Source organism: Globicephala melas, chromosome 17, assembly GCF_963455315.2.
Source record: "Globicephala melas chromosome 17, mGloMel1.2, whole genome shotgun sequence".
Classification (NCBI taxonomy): Eukaryota; Metazoa; Chordata; class Mammalia; order Artiodactyla; family Delphinidae; genus Globicephala; species Globicephala melas.
Genome location: NC_083330.1, coordinates 79,503,841 through 79,520,664, shown reverse-complemented (window position 1 = coordinate 79,520,664; position 16,824 = coordinate 79,503,841).

The following is a 16,824-nucleotide window of genomic DNA, read 5'->3' as shown; positions in this document are numbered from 1 at the left end:
TGGAAACACAAAAGACCCCAAATAGTCAAAACAATCTTAAAAAAGAGAACAAAGCTGGAGCATTCACACTCCCTGATTTCAAACTATACTACATAGCTCCAGTCATCAAAACAGTATGGTATTGGCACAAAAACAGAAATATAGATTAATGGAACAGGATAGAGAGCCCAGAAATAAATCCATGTGTACAAGGTCAGTTAATCCATGACAAAGGAGGCAAGAATATACAAGGAGGAAAAGACAGTCTCCTCAATATGGTGTTGGGAAAACTGGACAGCTACAGGCATAAGAATCAAACTGGATTACTTTCTCACACCATATACAAAAATAAGCTAAAATGGATTAAAGACTTACATGTAAGACCTGAAACCATAAATCTCCTAGAAGAAAACATTGTCAGTATGCTCTTTGTCATCATTCTTAGCAATTTTTTTTTGATACGTCTCCTCAGGCAAGAGAAACAAATGCAAAAATAAACAAATAGGACTACATCAACCTAAAAAACTTTTGCACATCCAACAAAATGAATAGGCCACCTACTGAATGGGAAAATATATTTGCAAATGATATATCTGAGAAGGGGTTAATATCCAAAATATACAATGAACTCATACAACACAATATCAAAAACAAACAACTCGATTCAAAAATGGGCAGAGGACCTGAATAGAGATTTTTCTAAAGAAGACATACAGATGGCTAACAGGCACAGGAAAAGATGCTCAACATCACTAATTATTAGAGAAATGCAAATCGAAACTACAGTAAGGTACCACCTCACACTGGTCAGGATGGCCTTCGTTAAAAAGTCTACAAGGGCTTCCCTGGTGGTGCAGTGATTAAGAATCCGCCTGCCAATGCAGGGGACACGGGTTTGAGCCCTGGTCTGGGAAGATCCCACATGCCGCGGAACAACTAAGCCTGTGCGCCACAACTACTGAGCCTGCTCTCTAGAGCCTGCGAGCCACAACTACTGAGCCCATGTGCCACAACTACTGAAGCCCACGCGCCTAGAGACTGTGCTCCACAACAAGAGAAGCCACCGCAATGAGAAGCCCGCGCACTGCAACGAAGAGTAGCTCCCACTCGCTGCAATTAGAGAAAGCCTGTGCGCAGCAATGAAGACCCAACGCAGCCAAAAATAAATAAATAAATTTTAAAAATAGTCTACAAATAACAAATGCTGGAGAAGGTGGGGAGAAAAGTGAACCCTCCTACACTATGGAGAACAGTATGGAGTTTCCTCAAAATAAAACTACCATATGATCCAGCAATTCCACTTTCAAGTATTTTTCAAAAGAAAGAAAAATACTAATCTGAAAAAATATATACATTGTAAATATTTTCTCTAAATTCTTCTTGAAAGTACTCCCTGGTACTCTGTCCTGCGAATTCTGGCCACCCCGGCCTTCCCAGACACCCAGCTCCGTCTCTGAACTTGAGGAGTCTGCCCGGGTGGCCCACCTGTGCCACAGCCTGGACACACTCTCTAGGCAGTGACCTGGGGGATCATAGGGCTCAACTTGTTTGTCACCTCTCAGGGGTCACTGTCCTTCATTGCTGATGCCCAATGTCTTGAGATCCATTGCTTCATCTATTTTGCCTAGTTTTTTTTTTTTTGAATGGGAACCTGTTTGTGTCCCTCCTCCCTTTTGTTATTTTAAAAAATTAATTAATTAATTTATGGCTGCATTGGGTCTTCGTTGCTGCTCACGGGCTTTCTCTAGTTGCGGCGAGCAGGGGCTACCCTTCGTTGCGGTGCGCGGGCTTCTCATTGAGGTGGCTTCTCTTGTTGTGGAGCGTGGGCTCTAGGCGTGCAAGCTTCAGTAGTTGTGGCTCGTGGGCTCAGTAGTTGTGGCTCGCGGGCTTAGTTCCTCCACGGCATGTGGGATCTTCCCAGACCAGGGCTTGAACCCGTGTCTCCTGCATTGGCAGGCGGATTCTCAACCACTGCGCCCCCAGGGAAGCCCCATTTTGCCTAGTTTTTTAGCTGTTTCAGGTAGGATGGTAAATTTGGTTCCTGTAACTGCACTCTGTGCTGGAAGTGGACACTCGTCCAAGTTCCTCTGGAGCTCAGCTGCTCTGACGCTTAAGTCGAGGCCTGACCCTCAGCACTCTGCACTTTGGCTGCAGAGCTGGGAGCTGCCACCAAGGGGCTGGGCTTTCCGTGGCTAGGCCAGGCTCTTGGCCTCTCATCACCCTTCCGTTGGAGCCTCACCAGAGCTGAACCACGGCCTCGATCGCGACTGTTGCTCCTGCACGTTTGAAACGCCAGGCCCTCCAGCCGCTGGTGCAGCCGTTCCTGCTGTGTGATGCCCGCTCACTACAGGGGAAAGTTTGAACCGCTGGACCCTGGCCTTGTGCCCCGGTCTGTCTGTGCCCCACCTGCAGCCAGCCAGGCAGCGAGCGAGTCTGCCTCAGTCCAGGCTGTCTTGGACCACTCCTGACTTCAACTCCCTGCCCGGGCTCTCCAAGAGGGAGACACTGAAGCAGAGTGTGCAGGATGTGCCACTGCGAGGGCTCTGGGGTCGGAACATCTTGCTAGAGGCGCCCGCATCGGGCTGAGACGCCAGGCCTTTGGTTCCTGCATCGCCCAGCCCTTCGATGCCAGCCATCACAAGAAGGCTGGCACATGGGGCCAGGGGCAACCCCTGGAGCCTCTGACAGCTGAAGTTGTCCCCTGCAGGCAATGGGACCAGAGTCCCTCCTGGGTAGACGATCAGGGCAGTGTGTCACGTGTGCACCACAGAGAAAAGTCGTAGGAGTGGCTACGGGACGGGAAGAGGCTAGCTAGTGTTCAGAAGAATGACCCGCTGCCCTTGCTGAGGAAGTGTAGTCCTCAGGGGGCCGGGCTCCTGGGAGAGTGAGAAGGTGGACGGACGGGCAGCAGAGAGGATGTAGTGAGCATGGTCATCTCTCTGGGGCAGAGCTGGGGTAGGGGGTTGCGGGGGGGAGCCATGGGGGCGTGATGTCCCAGAGCAAAGGTTGAATGAAAGTGGCAACCCGATGGAGAGGACAGGAAGGTGAGGTTACGGAGGTCCACGCTGTATCAGGAAGTGCGGGGCTGCCAGGCCACCACATGCCAAGCTTCTGTGGAGCGTAGGAGGGGTGGCAGGCCACCCCCTGCTGCCAGAGCCTCCCCCTGGTGGCCCAGGCAGCCCTGCCCTGCAGTCCCTCTGGTCAATTTCTCCCGGCTTCCTCCGCCCCCCCAGAGCTCACTCTCCTGCCCGCCGCATCCCCCCTCACCCCCGCCGTGTCTCCTTTAAAACTCCCCAAAGAACAGTCCTGTAGGGGACACTAGTGACCTGTGTCTGGATAGGACAGATGCCTGTGTTGACTCGGGAACACGGAGGTGTCTGAAGTGTATGGGAGGTTCCAGCTCAGGCTCAGGCTGAATGAGACCAAGGCTGTGAGCGAGTCGGGCAGTTGGATCCCTTGGACTGAGGAGGGATCTGGGCCACTTTGGGGCAGCTGGCCTCTCATATAGCCAGCTGGAGACCCTGGACGCAGGAGGCTAAGGGGACACCCTGCCCCCAACAGGAAGGGGGCAGGGCCCAGTCATACCTCTGGTGCCCCCAGGTAGGGCTGGACGGACTCAGAGCACGAGGCTGGGGCTCCATCACACAACAGCCAGGCCGCCTGCTCTCCCGTCTTTGTTTAGCTCCTAAGAGAAGAGTGGCGCTTTGCGATGGGGGGAGGGCAAAAAGGAAACCAGGCTGGCCGTGAACTGGCCTTAGGTGGTGGTGGTGACAGTCACATGGTCTGACTCTCTACACTTTTGTGCATGTCTGATATTTTCTATAATAAGATGTAAAAAAAAAAAACAACAACAAACCCCCCCCCCCCCCCCCCGAAAACCCTGAATTTACATTTTCATTGTTTAATTTGCATGACTTTTCTGGCGAGGCCTCATTTCTTGTGTGGTAAATCTCCTGTTAACCCCTTGGGAGTACCAGCATTCCTGCTCTGTACAAGTTCACCTAATACTACTTGTTCCTACTATCAGAATAGTAACCACTGCTGAATTTACTGCACTCATTTTCTACTACCTTGATGTTCACCCTTTGTTTTTCCTGGTCTTTTTCAGGTAGCCGGTTTCAGTTGCCTCGTGGTCTGGCCTTCCTGCTGCGGCTCAGACCTCCCACCCCAGCAGGTCCGCCTCAAGCCCTTGTTCCAATGAGCCCCTCCCAGCACACATCACTTGTTTAGGAGTAAAGCCCCCCAGTCCTGACACCCTCCCCCGGGGCCAGGCTCCAGCATCACCCCACGCCCTCAGCCCCATCACTCAGCACTTGCTCTCCCCTGACCGCGGCCCCTCCTCCCTGCTCCCTTTCCCGCCAGCCTTCTCTGGGGCTGCTTTTTCCTCTCCCCGCCTCACCCCCAGGCCTGGAAGTGCCACGACCCCTCTCCCTGCTGCAGCCTGCAGCCCCTTCCCCCTGCTCCCCCCAAGAGTCCTGGCTGACGCGTCCATCACCCTTCGGCCGCACCCACCCCCCACCCCAGCCCTTGCCGAGGCGTCGCCGCACCGCTGCATCAGGCCTGAACTCCCGTGCCACCCTTCAGCTCCCTGCCCCTCGGTGTTGACCTCTTCTTCCTGCCAGTGACCTCATCCTCTGCCTCAACGACGCCCTGGACCCTGTCACCTCCAGTAACCCCCCCAACCCCGCCCCGGCATCTCGGTTCAACACCCGGTTCCCTGCCCATCACCCCTCCCAGCTCACTGCTGCCTCCAGCGCCCCAGAGCCCCAGGATGACGTGTCGTCACCCTCTTCTCATCTGGTTTAGATTCCACAATCACTGCCACCCCTCCCTTGCACGCCCCTTGATTCACATGCCTCTCTCAGTAGCTCACCTGGATAAACTCGACCCCTCTGCTTACCCTCACTGGCCTCCCTGCTGTTCCTGAAAGACACAGAATCCCATCGCCTCTGGAATAGAGGCCAAAGCCCATAACCACCTCACAGGCTTAGTCTCTGCCCCCTTCCTCTCCTTCTTCAACTTGTTACTGCTCTCCCTCATGCACCTGCCCTTCTCTGGCCTAGGGTTTCTGCCCACACGCCTCCCACTGTGGCCTCAGGACCTTTGCACGGGTTGTTTCCCCCAGTACTGTTCGGTCTCAGTAGCCCTCCACTGCTTGTCTCCTCCCAGTCTTTCCCGTGCCTGCTCTCATCGTCCAAGCTTTCACTGGTTCGCCTCTGTTTCCTGGGCTGGACTGTGGGCTCTAGGAGCACAGAGATCAGTGTCTGCTGCCCCTGCTTGAGCACAGACTGATGTTCAATATAGGTTAGGGGGGTGAAGGCAGAACTGGTTCCAGATACGCCCACTGGGGCAGAGAGTAGGGCAGAGGGGGTGAGACGGTGACCACGGGCCCAGGGGTGGGCACACACAGGGCTCCTGGCTCTGCTGGGGGCACGGTGCTGGGGATACAGCACTGGGGGTCCCCGCTTAAAGTCTGGCTCTTCAGTAACATGCGACCTGCCAGGCCTGGAAGTGGCACACACGGAAGCAGAGGAAGGTGGCAGAACATAGAACCAACACCAGATCCTTCCCATTTGACATGGATAAGGGGCTGGGCCCAGCTGTTGCAGTGTGAACCTGGGCAGGGTGGGGCTGGTGGACAGAGACCCTGAGGCCAAGAGGCTCCTCGGGGTATGGTCCCTGCGTGGGCCTCGAGTGCCACAGTGCCCCGCAACCCACTGGCTCCGCCGGAGGCCAAAGTGGCCTTGCCTTGGGACCCACGCCCCTCTCCTTCAACAAAGCCCCCTATACCTCAGCTCTCGGCGGGAGAGACTCAAGGTGGCCTCCGGTGCAAGGGGGCTGAAACTTCCCAAAGGGGTTAGTACCTCCAGCTGTCCTTTCCCAGCCTCTCCTAGCTGGACCCCACCATGGGGCACAGTTGTTAGGGGAAACACTGACTGAAACCGCCTGCCCTGGCCAGGCAAAGACAGTAACAGTTTGCATGAGTTATTTTACGACAGGAGATCCTGGTAAGGAACATGGAACTAACAAGCCACCACTAACCGGAAGAATACAGGAAAGGTCAAAAGGAGACACCAGTCCACGTGTCCTACCAACCTCCCAGAATCCTCCTCGCTGGAACCCATCCTGGCTGAGCGGTTGCATGTGCCACCAGAAAGTTCCCTGAGTCAGAATGATCGGCCAGAAACGACCCAGAAAGTAACCCCATCACCATAAAGCCCAAGACTGCGAGCCACGCGGCAGAGCAGTCCTCCTGGGGTCCCTTACCCTCCTCCTCTCCGCCTGGGCGCCCCTTCCCAATAAAGTCGCTTGCTCTGTCAGCACGTGTGTCTCCTTGGACAGTTCATTTCTGAGTGTTAGACAGGAGCCCGCTCTCAGGCCCTGGGAGGGGTCCCCCTTCCTGCGACAAATGGCAACTCTGGTGGGATCCCTTCTTTGCTACGACTGACATCCTGACCACTCGGGGTACTCGGGGACCAGCTCGACCGCAGATGGACCAGACCCAGCGGCCGCAACTGGGACCCTTTTGTTCCTGGTCTCCTCCTGAGGCGGACGACTGGCCAGAGTGCTCCGACCGGGTAAGGAGCAACAGACTTTATTGACCTCTTCCGTACCCGCTCTCTTTCCTCTTTCAACCCCTCCTATCCTACCCTTTTTTCTTCTGTCCTGGTCCTGGACGCGGGAGTCTGGTTGAAGGGCCGCAGCCTGATCTGATGGTCGGAGTCTGATCACCTCCAGTGAGCAGAGAACTCGAATTCTGGCTCGGGTGTGGTCTGGTCTCTGGTTTCTGGTAGGGCCAAGTTCCCGTCCTCCCTTCCTGGAAGCCCAGGGAAAAGTCCCGTAATGGTTGGACGTCTGCAGGTGGCCAGAGACGTCTGTAAGGCCACCCCTTTTGTCCCCCCTCCTTCCCCTCATCTTTTACCTGGCCTCCTCTCCTCCCTTTGAAATCTTTGAAGACCTGAGATATTTCTATTTACTCTGTTAGTACTCGGATCTGAAGTTCTGTGTCTCCGTAGGAGGTTTTCTGAGAGTCTTCAGTCTTGTATTTAAGGGAGTGTCTGACTAGGATGGCCGGGCCTGTGTGTGTGTTTTTTTTGTTTTTTTTTTTGTGGTACGTGGGCCTCTCACTGTTGTGGCCTCTCCCGTTGCAGAGCACAGGCTCCGGACGCGCAGGCTCAGCGGCCATGGCTCACGGGCCCAGCCGCTCCGCGGCACGCGGGATCCTCCCGGACCGGGGCACGAACCCGCAGCCCCCGCATCGGCAGGCGGACTCCCAACCACTGCGCCACCAGGGAAGCCCAAGTAAAAGAATTTTAAATGTAAGTGGGAGCAAAACTTGAATTTGGCTTTTCTCTCTCTTAAGAGGACAAGATTTCTTAAAATGTTGAACTGCGTTTGATAACAGATTTCAAGTTTCTTTACCTTTTAAGTGATCTGTTCTGTATTTGCCTTTGAAGTCTTTATTGTTACTTTGGCTAAGTGAATAACTATTGTTTCACAGTGACCTTTCATCCTTCGTGACTGAGTGTTCTAAACCCTTTTTAATTTTTTTTGACAAAACTTCCTAAATCAAATTCTAATGAAGTCCTTTTTTTACCTCTAGCTAACTTTGGGATGCTTCAAAGGGCCCTTGAAACATCCCAAAGGAAAATATTAAACTAAGTTCATCTGGTATGTTAAGTTACATGGGAAGTATTGTCAAATGAGTAATAAATTTTCTTAGGTTATATTGTATGGTAAATGTTACTAATATAGATATCCTAGACATTATAGGCAGTTCCTAAAATTCTGACATGTCCTGGTAAAATGTTATCAGTCATAATGCTAGTTATTATCTTAAAGTGTTGTATGTCACAGCAGTAATCAAGTTTCTTTGTCAATTGTATTGTAATCAGATTTAAACGTGCCTTCTTAAGTCTTTTGTCATTATAGACAGTTATGGTTTCACTCGAATGCCTTTGCAGAAATGCTTCCTCTTCAAGAAGATTTATAGAAAGGACTTTTGGATAAATACAGGTTTCTGACTTTCAGACCATAATGCTGAACTGGGTAACAAACTGAAGAATTCTAATGAAAAACCTGATGGCTTCATAAAGTTGTTAACAAAAAGGGTTAGTTACATAGGACTGAGTGAACTGGTGAATACGGTTATAATTTTTATGGTTTCTATCTGAAAAATTACTGGTTTAAATCTGTGTTTTCCAGGTATACAGAAACTTTCCCCTCAAACTCATTGACTTACAGAAATTTGGTAAATTATACTCTTGTAAGCAGAATTGAAACATTATCTTTTTCTATCTGCTCCCTCCAGAGACTGGAAACTCTTAGGTTCCCAGCAGCTTTGTCAGATAAATTAGGAAGGCTACCTCACTAGCAGGTACAGAAATCCCAAGGTATTTTGGAGACCTCGAAAAGGGAGGAATTCACCCGTATTTGTTAGGCAAAAATCTGTGATAAGCCCTTGGCATGACTTTCCTAGCCCTGAGAGGTCTTTTAAAAGTCCAGTCTGAGACTCCTTATAAAAATTTCAGCAAGTCTATATGATCAGTTACAGTTATATAAGTCATCAGGCCAAGTACTGAGACCAGACTTATTCTGCAAACAAATTAGTCTTAATTTGGTTACATTTGGTAGAAAAGAGGGTAATTTTAGAGAGAAAAAGATTATGTTTCAATGAATGTTAAATCTCACTTTTGTTAATGGAGATCTGTATTTACTAAGACTCACCTCCCAGATAGTTCTTTGCTGTTATGTTATATTAATGTAAAATTTAATTGAAGGACACTCTAAGTTTGTTTCTGAAGCATATCTCAGTAATCTATCTTTGGATGAAGATCAGATGCACCACAACCTGCAACTGGGGGATTATGCATACCGGAAAAGACATAATTTAAAAAACTATCTCCAACCTGGACGGAAGGACGCTTATCAGGTACTCTTAACTAGCTCATGCACAGTGAAACTGAAGGGAATTGACTCGGATTAATTTCCACTCATAAAGGGTCTCTGCACTGGACTGGCCTATAGAGAGGACGGCTGACCTCAAACCCACCTTAAGGGGCTTTCCTGGTGGCGCAGTGGTTGAGAATCCGCCTGCCAATGCAAGGGACACGGGTTCGAGCCCTGGTGCAGGAAGATCCCACATGCCGCGGAGCAACTAAGCTCATGAGCCACAAGTACTGAGCCCGCGTGTCACAGCTGCTGAAGCCCGTGCGCCTAGAGCCCGTGCTCTGCAACAAAGAGAAGCCACGGCAATGAGAAGCCCACGCGCCGCAACAAAGGGTAGCCCCTGGCCGCCACAACTAGAGAAAGCCCGGGTGCAGCAATGGAGACCCAACGCGGTAAAAGGAAATAAATAAATAAATTTAAAAAAGAAAAAAAAACTCACCTGAAAACAATGCTCAGAGGAGAAACTACACTCACACTAGGACAAGAAGACGACAACATCAGAAGTAGACAGATTGCCCAAGATCCTCGACCTGACTCATACAATCATTTCTAATGTTTTCCTGACTTCTTGCATATGAATCAAATGTTCTCCTATCATGGGCACGATCCTATGCTAGTTTTAAAAATCAGTCCAATTGTTGGGTTTGTGACCAATTACCTGTGTCTAGTACTTCTGGGTTACCTTGGTGAATTTCTCCACTCCAAGGCCCATTGGTTGGCCCTGAGGAAATTTATTTTTAAAACATTTTTTAAATAAATAAATAAATTTAATTTATTATTTTTTTAATTTTTGAAAATTTATTTTATTTTATTTTTATTTATTTTTATTTTTGGCTGCATTGGGTCTCCGTTGCTGTGTGCGGGCTTTTCTCTGGTGGTGGTGAGCAGGGGCTACTCTTTGTTGCGGTGCACAGGCTTTTCATTGCAGTGGCTTCTCTTGTTGCAGAGCACAGGCTCTAGGTGCGTGCGCTTCAGTAGTTGTGGCACAGGGGCTCAGCAGTTGTGGCCTGCGGGCTCTAGAGTGCAGGCTCAGTAGCTCAGTAGTTGTGGCGCATGGGCTTATTCGCTCTACGGCATGTGGGATCTTCCCAGACCAGGGCTCGAACCCATGTCCCCTGAACTGGCAGGCGGATTCTTAACCACTGCGCCACCAGGGAAACCTGGAAATTTACTTTAAAAGAAAAATTATAGTCACGTTCAGGTAACTATTGATATTACTAGGTAGAATCCCTTCACCTGGCCAATTAATAATGCCTGCTCTGACCCTGGCCATAAACACGAGTTTTCTTCTGTTACTCAAGCTCATTCAGAGCAACAAGCAGAGTTTCCGCCAAGGAATGAGACCTCCCGCAATCATGGGCTGGATTTATGTAGTTAACACCAGGCTGTGGTAAGTTAAGTTAGAGGCTCCTCTATGTTGGGAACACTTAAATCATACTAAGGATAATCAGTCTAGTAACACTAGGAAACTGGCCTGGGGCCTTATGGACAACGCCAGTATATAACTTCCCTTAAAGATAAGGATTGGTACAGAACAGACTAAGTCAGACGAACCGGGATATGCTGGGCTGCACCTAATGGAAGTTCTTGACTTATATTCTTGCTTATGAGCTTACTAATCTGCTAGCTATATAATTTGTTTATATTGCCTGTTTTACAAAATTGTTGTTTCTTGCATTACCAAATGTGTGACTGAGCCTCTGACAGAATGATAATATATAGTTCCACATAAGATCAACGACGGCAATAGTGCAAGTCTGGATATGGGAAGAAGCAGCAAGCGGGAATATTGTCCTGCACCATAAGAGACTAGACTAGACAGGTAGTCCAGAGGCTTTTGGGCTACTCGTAAGGCCTAGTCCAATAATAGCGGCACACTGAGTGGCCTGTCAGTGAAATCTTCACCTGACCTGGGAATACGCATTCCTAGCACCGTGGGATGAAATGGTCATGAAATGCCCCCCAAACCATGCTGAAATTTACGACCCTGAAGGGGATCTGCCAACTGAAAATTGCCGTCTGCCTCTGCAAGGATTAAGTCAATGGCCACTACAGCCACTGAGCTTCAACACCCCCTGAAAGAAATTCAGGGTGGAGATCAGGAATAAGGCACTCTGTGCTCTGAGAAAACCTGGCAGGACAGGCCTTCAGATAGTGAGATATTTTCAGGAGAAGATTTTATGAGTCCAAACTCTTGCATCTTCTCATACCTAGAGAAACACTAACATCATTAATGGTGACATCTGCTTTGGCTATGAAGGAGAAAATTACAATTAAAAGTCAAAATGGATTTAAAAAAAAAAGTCAAAATGGAGTAGCTATGGTTCAGACATCCAAGGAAATAACTAGGTGACACTATGGGTGTGATTTCAGACAAGTCCTTGTATTGCTGAAAGTCACACACCCTGCAGCCCGCACCCCAAACTTTGATCAGGTGGAGACAGACTTTTACTCTATGAGGCAACACTACGCCCCCTCTCAGCAGGAAGTAGTTACAGAAGAAAGAGACCTCTGCCCCAATTCCCAAGAAGTATCTTCAGTACGAAGTCTCTCAAGGGGGAGTTGTTAGGGGAAACACTGACTGAAACCGCCTGCCCTGGCCAGGCAAAGACAGTAACAATTTGCATGAGTTATTTTACGACAGGAGATCCGGGTAAGGAACACGGAACTAACAAGCCACCACCAACCGGAAGAATACAGGAAAAGTCAAAAGGAGAGAGGAGACGCCAGAATCCTCCTCGCTGGAACCCATCCTGGCTGAGCGGTTGCATGTGCCACCAGAAAGTTCCCCGAGTCAGAATGATCGGCCAGAAACAACCCAGAAAGTAACCCCATCACCATAAAGCCCAAGACTGCGAGCCACGCGGCAGAGCAGTCCTCCTGGGGTCCGTTACCCTCCTCCTCTCCGCCTGGGCGCCCCTTCCCAATAAAGTCTCTTGCTCTGTCAGCACATGTGTCTCCTCGGACAGTTCATTTCTGAGTATTAGACAAGAGCCCGCTCTCAGGCCCTGGGAGGGGTCCCCCTTCCTGCAACACAGTGACCTCGACCTCAGGGTGCTTGAAAGGAGGTGGGGTGGAGAGGACTAAGTAATTGCTTCCGAGCCGCATGTGTGCTCCACAACCTGGCCTTTTCGGACTGATGGCCAAGGCCTAGGCCCAGCTGCCCCTCCCCGCTGGGCGCCCCGAGGGGCTGCAGGCTCTACCCCGAACGAGTGCGAGCGCGAGGGCGGCCTAAATGATCCCCTTGGGAGCGCCCGGGCCGTAGGACACATGTGTCGGTGCTCTGACGCCCGGTCGGTCAAGAGGGTTGGGAGCCTCGGGGACGGGGAAATTGACAGACAGGCAGGGTCTGGGACAGCGAGCCAGGAATGGAAGAATCGAGAAGCTGGATGAAGGAACAGAAATGAGGGAAAAGCGAAGGGCGATGGAGGAATGGGACTGAGGAAACAGGTGCAGAGGGAGGGACAAAGGACAGGGTAGGGGAGTGGAAGAATGAGGGAAGGGGTGGAGGAGCAAAAGTACACGGACAGAGCGACAGGGCCACTGGGAAAACGGAGGGGGACAGGGACGTGGTCCGAGAGCAGTACTGGGGCGGACTGTTCGGGAGGCGGGGAACCCAGGGTGAAGGGAGTGCGCCTGGCCCGTCCCGCTGGCGCCCCGAGGGTTAGCCCGGTAATTAGGCCTCGGTCCAGATGGGCCCCCCAGTCCCGCAATCAAAATGCTAATTGGGCCCGTGCCTCCGGCTGCGCCTCTGCCTGGCCCCCCTGGGAGGGGGCAGGGACGAGTGGCTCGGCCGAGGGGGATCCCCGTCCCCGCCCCCACTGCGGGGCCCGCCGGCTGCGGCTCTGCGATAAGGGTCCAGCCGCGCCCCGCCCCCGCCCCTTGGGAGCAACTGCCACGCAAGATGAATATCCCGCCACTGCCGCGGCCTGGACCGCCGCCACAAAGCGGGCCTGTGGTCTCCGCCGCGCCCCCGCGCCGGGCTGCCTCGCTCACAGCCACGCTCACTCGGCTCCTGGGCTGAGATGCGGGAGGAACCGGAGAGCCGGGCAGGCGGCGGGGCGCTGAGCTCAGCGCGCCCGGCACGCACCCGAACGCGCGCCCCCGGTGCGGCCCTCCCGCCGCGCGCTCCCGGCAGGTGTCCGCGGGACCGCCGTGCCGCCCCGCACAAGGTCACAGCTCTCTGCGCCGGGTGCGCACGCGCTCCCGGCTCGGACGCGCCCGGATACTCCCGGAGCCACCCCTGCAACCTTGGTCCTCAGGGACGGAGGGCTGCGTTGGGGAGCGCTCGGAGCGTGGAGACCCGAACCTCCGGGCGGGGGAGGGTGAGGGGACAATGGCGGCGCCGGGCCCTAATTGGGGACATATGTCCTCGCGCGCGGCCATTGTGCGGCCCGGAACTCCCCGCACCCCCGCGCCAGCCATTGGCTGCTGGGCCTGACGTCATGGGGGCTGCAAACTCGGGGCGGGCGGCCGGGGGAAGGGTTATCCGCCTGGTTGCGGGGCCGCGTGGGGGAGCTGCAGGCGCGCGGGAGGGCGGAAAACCACCAGTGAAACCGAATTTCTGGAGCAAGGGCAAAGCAGCCCCTCTCCCCCTTCACATCCCGCTCGGTGCGTCGCCGCTGCGCTCGACCTCCGGCCCTTGGGAGGAAGGCGGGGGTGGAGGAGGCCTCTCCAGCGGGCGCGGGGTCAGCCCGGGTGACCGAGTGGCAGGGAGCCACTGCGGCACAGGGCGAGCGCAGCACTTCCACACTGCACTTTCGCTGCCTCAGCATTCGCTCCTTCGCCTCCCGCCTCCCCCACCTGCCCCCGCAGATCCTTCGCCTCCACACCCGAGAGTTAGACTGGCCGGACCATTCTGGGGTCCGCCCTGCGTTCCTCCCCCAAAGATCCCAAGTCCGGGCTCGTGGGTCCCAGGCCTGTTTCCACCTCTCCCCCCACGCCCCACAATGCCGCGGACAGCTGGGCCTCCGTTCCTGGAGTCTCTCGGGGGAACTCCACACAAGCCGGGCCGCGGCATCCCCAAGACCCCTCCCAGGAGATCGTGGCGGGGGCCCGGCCCAGCGCAGCCATTTCCGCCGTCCTCTCCCCCACCCCTCCCACCCCCTCCCTCAGCTCCTGGGCTTTAAAAGCCGGAGGCTGGGCCGGGCCGCAGGCAGAGGCGGCCGCGGGTGCAGGAGGCCGGGCCCAGGAGCTGTCGGAGGGCCGAGCCCCGCCCCCGGAGCCCCCGTCCCTCCCTCCCACCTTCCCTCGGCCCGCCCTCCCAGCGCACCCCTCCCCCCGAGGACCCCCGCCCGCCGCCCGCCGCCCGCCGCCCGCCGCCGCCGCCGCCGCTCGCTCCGGCTGCAGAACAATAAAGCAAGCCTCCCAGAGACCCCCTTCCGAGGACCCCCGCCCGGCGGCCGAGCCCCCGCGGCCCGCCCCTCGCAGCTCGCGCCGGCTTTACCCGCCCGGTCGCTGGCCGAGGTGCTGGCCGGGCCGGCGCTGGCCGCGGTGCTGAAGCTGCCGGCACTCCCGCCGCCGCCCCGTTCTCCGGGCCCGGCGCCGCCACCTCCGGGGGCATGGGGGGTCGCTGACTGAGGCTCCGCCGCGGTGGCGGGGGGGAGGGGAAGGGGGCCGCGGAGCCGGGCCAGCCCTGCACCCACTCGCAGCCTCCGGGCCCGGGACGGAGCCGCTCCCCCCCTCCCCGCCCTCCCAGCCTCCTCCCCCGCCTGTCCAGGGGCGGCACTGCGGGCTGGGGAGCCGGGACCAGAGGAGGAAAGGAAGGAAGGAAGGAAGAGAAGAGAGAAGAGGAGAAGAGAGAAGAGAATAGAAGAAGAGAAGAGAAGGAAGGAAGGAGAAGAAAAGGGATCCCGAGGAGCAGAGGAGGAAACGCAGGACAGGCAGGCGGAAGAGAGGACGGCACTCGCGCGGCAGCACCCAAAGGCCAGAGTGGGGACCCGTGCTGCTTCCGCCGCCCCTCGGATGGTGACGGGGCCCCGCCGCGGCCGCAGCCCCCCCGCGTCCCGGCTCCGCAGGCCCACAGCGCCGGAGCCCCGCAGGAATCATGCCCAGATCCTTCCTGGTCAAGAAGGTCAAACTTGACACGTTCTCCTCGGCAGACCTCGAGAGCTCCTACGGGCGCGCCCGAAGCGACCTCGGCGAGCGACTGCAGGAGAAAGGTGTGAGCTGGGATGAGGCTGGGGGCGGCGAGGGGCCCAGGGCAGGGCCGGAAGGGGTAGAGGGCCAGAGTGTGGGGCTGGAGGGAGCAGGGGCCCCAGGAAATAGACCCGAGGGAACCAGAACCAGCAGGAGGCAGTGGCTGGAGTGGGGCTTGGAGGGGAGGGAGATGGGGGGTAGGGAGAGGGGAAGGCAGAGGTAGGCCAGAACGGAGCCAAGGCTGGGCAGCGAGAGTGTCAATGCAGGAGAGACTGTGGGGAACAGGGGGCAGGAACAGGAGGTACCTGAAGGTACACACTGACCCACACCCTGACCGACACAGCATGGACACCTGCTGACATGACAGGACTTAGCGATGCATGCAAACCCACACTCAGGAAGCTGAGCCTGCTTCGGAGCCCTCTCCTCTTCTTTGGCTACACCTCCAGGACCCCCTGCTAGGGCCATCAGGGAAGTGCTATGAGCTCCAGGGAGTAGCCATGTGGTCCAGTGGGGGCGGCCCACCTGTCAGGGCAAAGGTCCCAGCCGAGGCAGCAGCAGTGTCTTCTTCCCTGAATCCAGGGTCAGGGAGAAGGGTGTGGGCAGGTGGGCTGTGGGCCGGGAAGTCCAAAGTGCTGGAGGCAGGGGGAGGCTCTTTGTGTAAGGGCGTCCAAATTCAAGGACAACTGTTAGCACGCAGGCAAGGGGTCTGAGAGTGCCAGCAGCTAGGGTGGTAAAACAAGTGTGACCTGAAGAAGCATAAGCCTGTGTGCGAGCCTGTGTGTGCCCATGTGACTGCGTGTGGCCATGTGACTGTGTGCGCTTGTGTGTGACCCTGTATGAGTGTGTGCCTGCCTGTGTGCCACTACATGGGACCATGTGACTCTGAGGCTGCTTTGCGCCCATGTGACTGGTGACCCTAGCTGAGAGTGTCTGGGTGGCTGCATGTCTGACCCTGCACGAGTAGGTGGCACAGGCCTGGGTCAGCATGCAGCCCACCCTGAGGGGACTCCAGGATTGACAGTGTCTGAGAGGCTGAGTGTAACCCTGAAGAAGCCAGAGCCTGTATTGTGTGGGGTGTGCATTTGTGACTTTGAGGTTGTGAGACCCATCTCATGCCTTGAGAACAGCTGCAGTTACCGGCATGAATAATGCTGCCTGCCTGCAGTTTGTCCCTGTGAAGGTGTCCCCTGGTGGACGCCCTGGCACTGTCTCCAATGCAGCATCTTCCTGGTCGTCTGTCCTGGGGCTGAGGAAGGCCCCCATAAAGGATTAGGGCCTGGGGGAAGAGGGCAATGCGGAACAAGGTAGGACCCAAGGCTGCAGGATGACTGAAGGGAGTGGGGGCAGAAGCAGAGTGGATGGAGGGAGATAGGGCTGGAGCTGAAGGTGGTCAAATCTAGTGAGTAGTGGGAGAGCTGGGAGATGAAAGGGAGGTGCTAGAGGTCTGCGGGAGGCAGAATTCTCCAGGGCTTGTGGGGAGACCTCGAGCACCGGAGAGGGTCGGCATCAAGGCTGGGCGCGGGTTCTCAGCACAGTGGAAAAGCCGCTGGGAGCCATGAGAGCGGGAGCGACGGGGTCCCTGGACAGGCGGTCCTGGCTTTGTGCGCTGCGGGTCTGCAGTGTGTTGCATAATCAGGGAAAACTGCTGAAGTGGGGAGAACCCGAGGGGGAGGGAGAGGGGGAGGGGAGGGGGGGAGGAGGGGAAGGAGGGCGAGGGAAGCGCCGCCCCTCCCCCCTGACCTTGAAGCTCCGCGG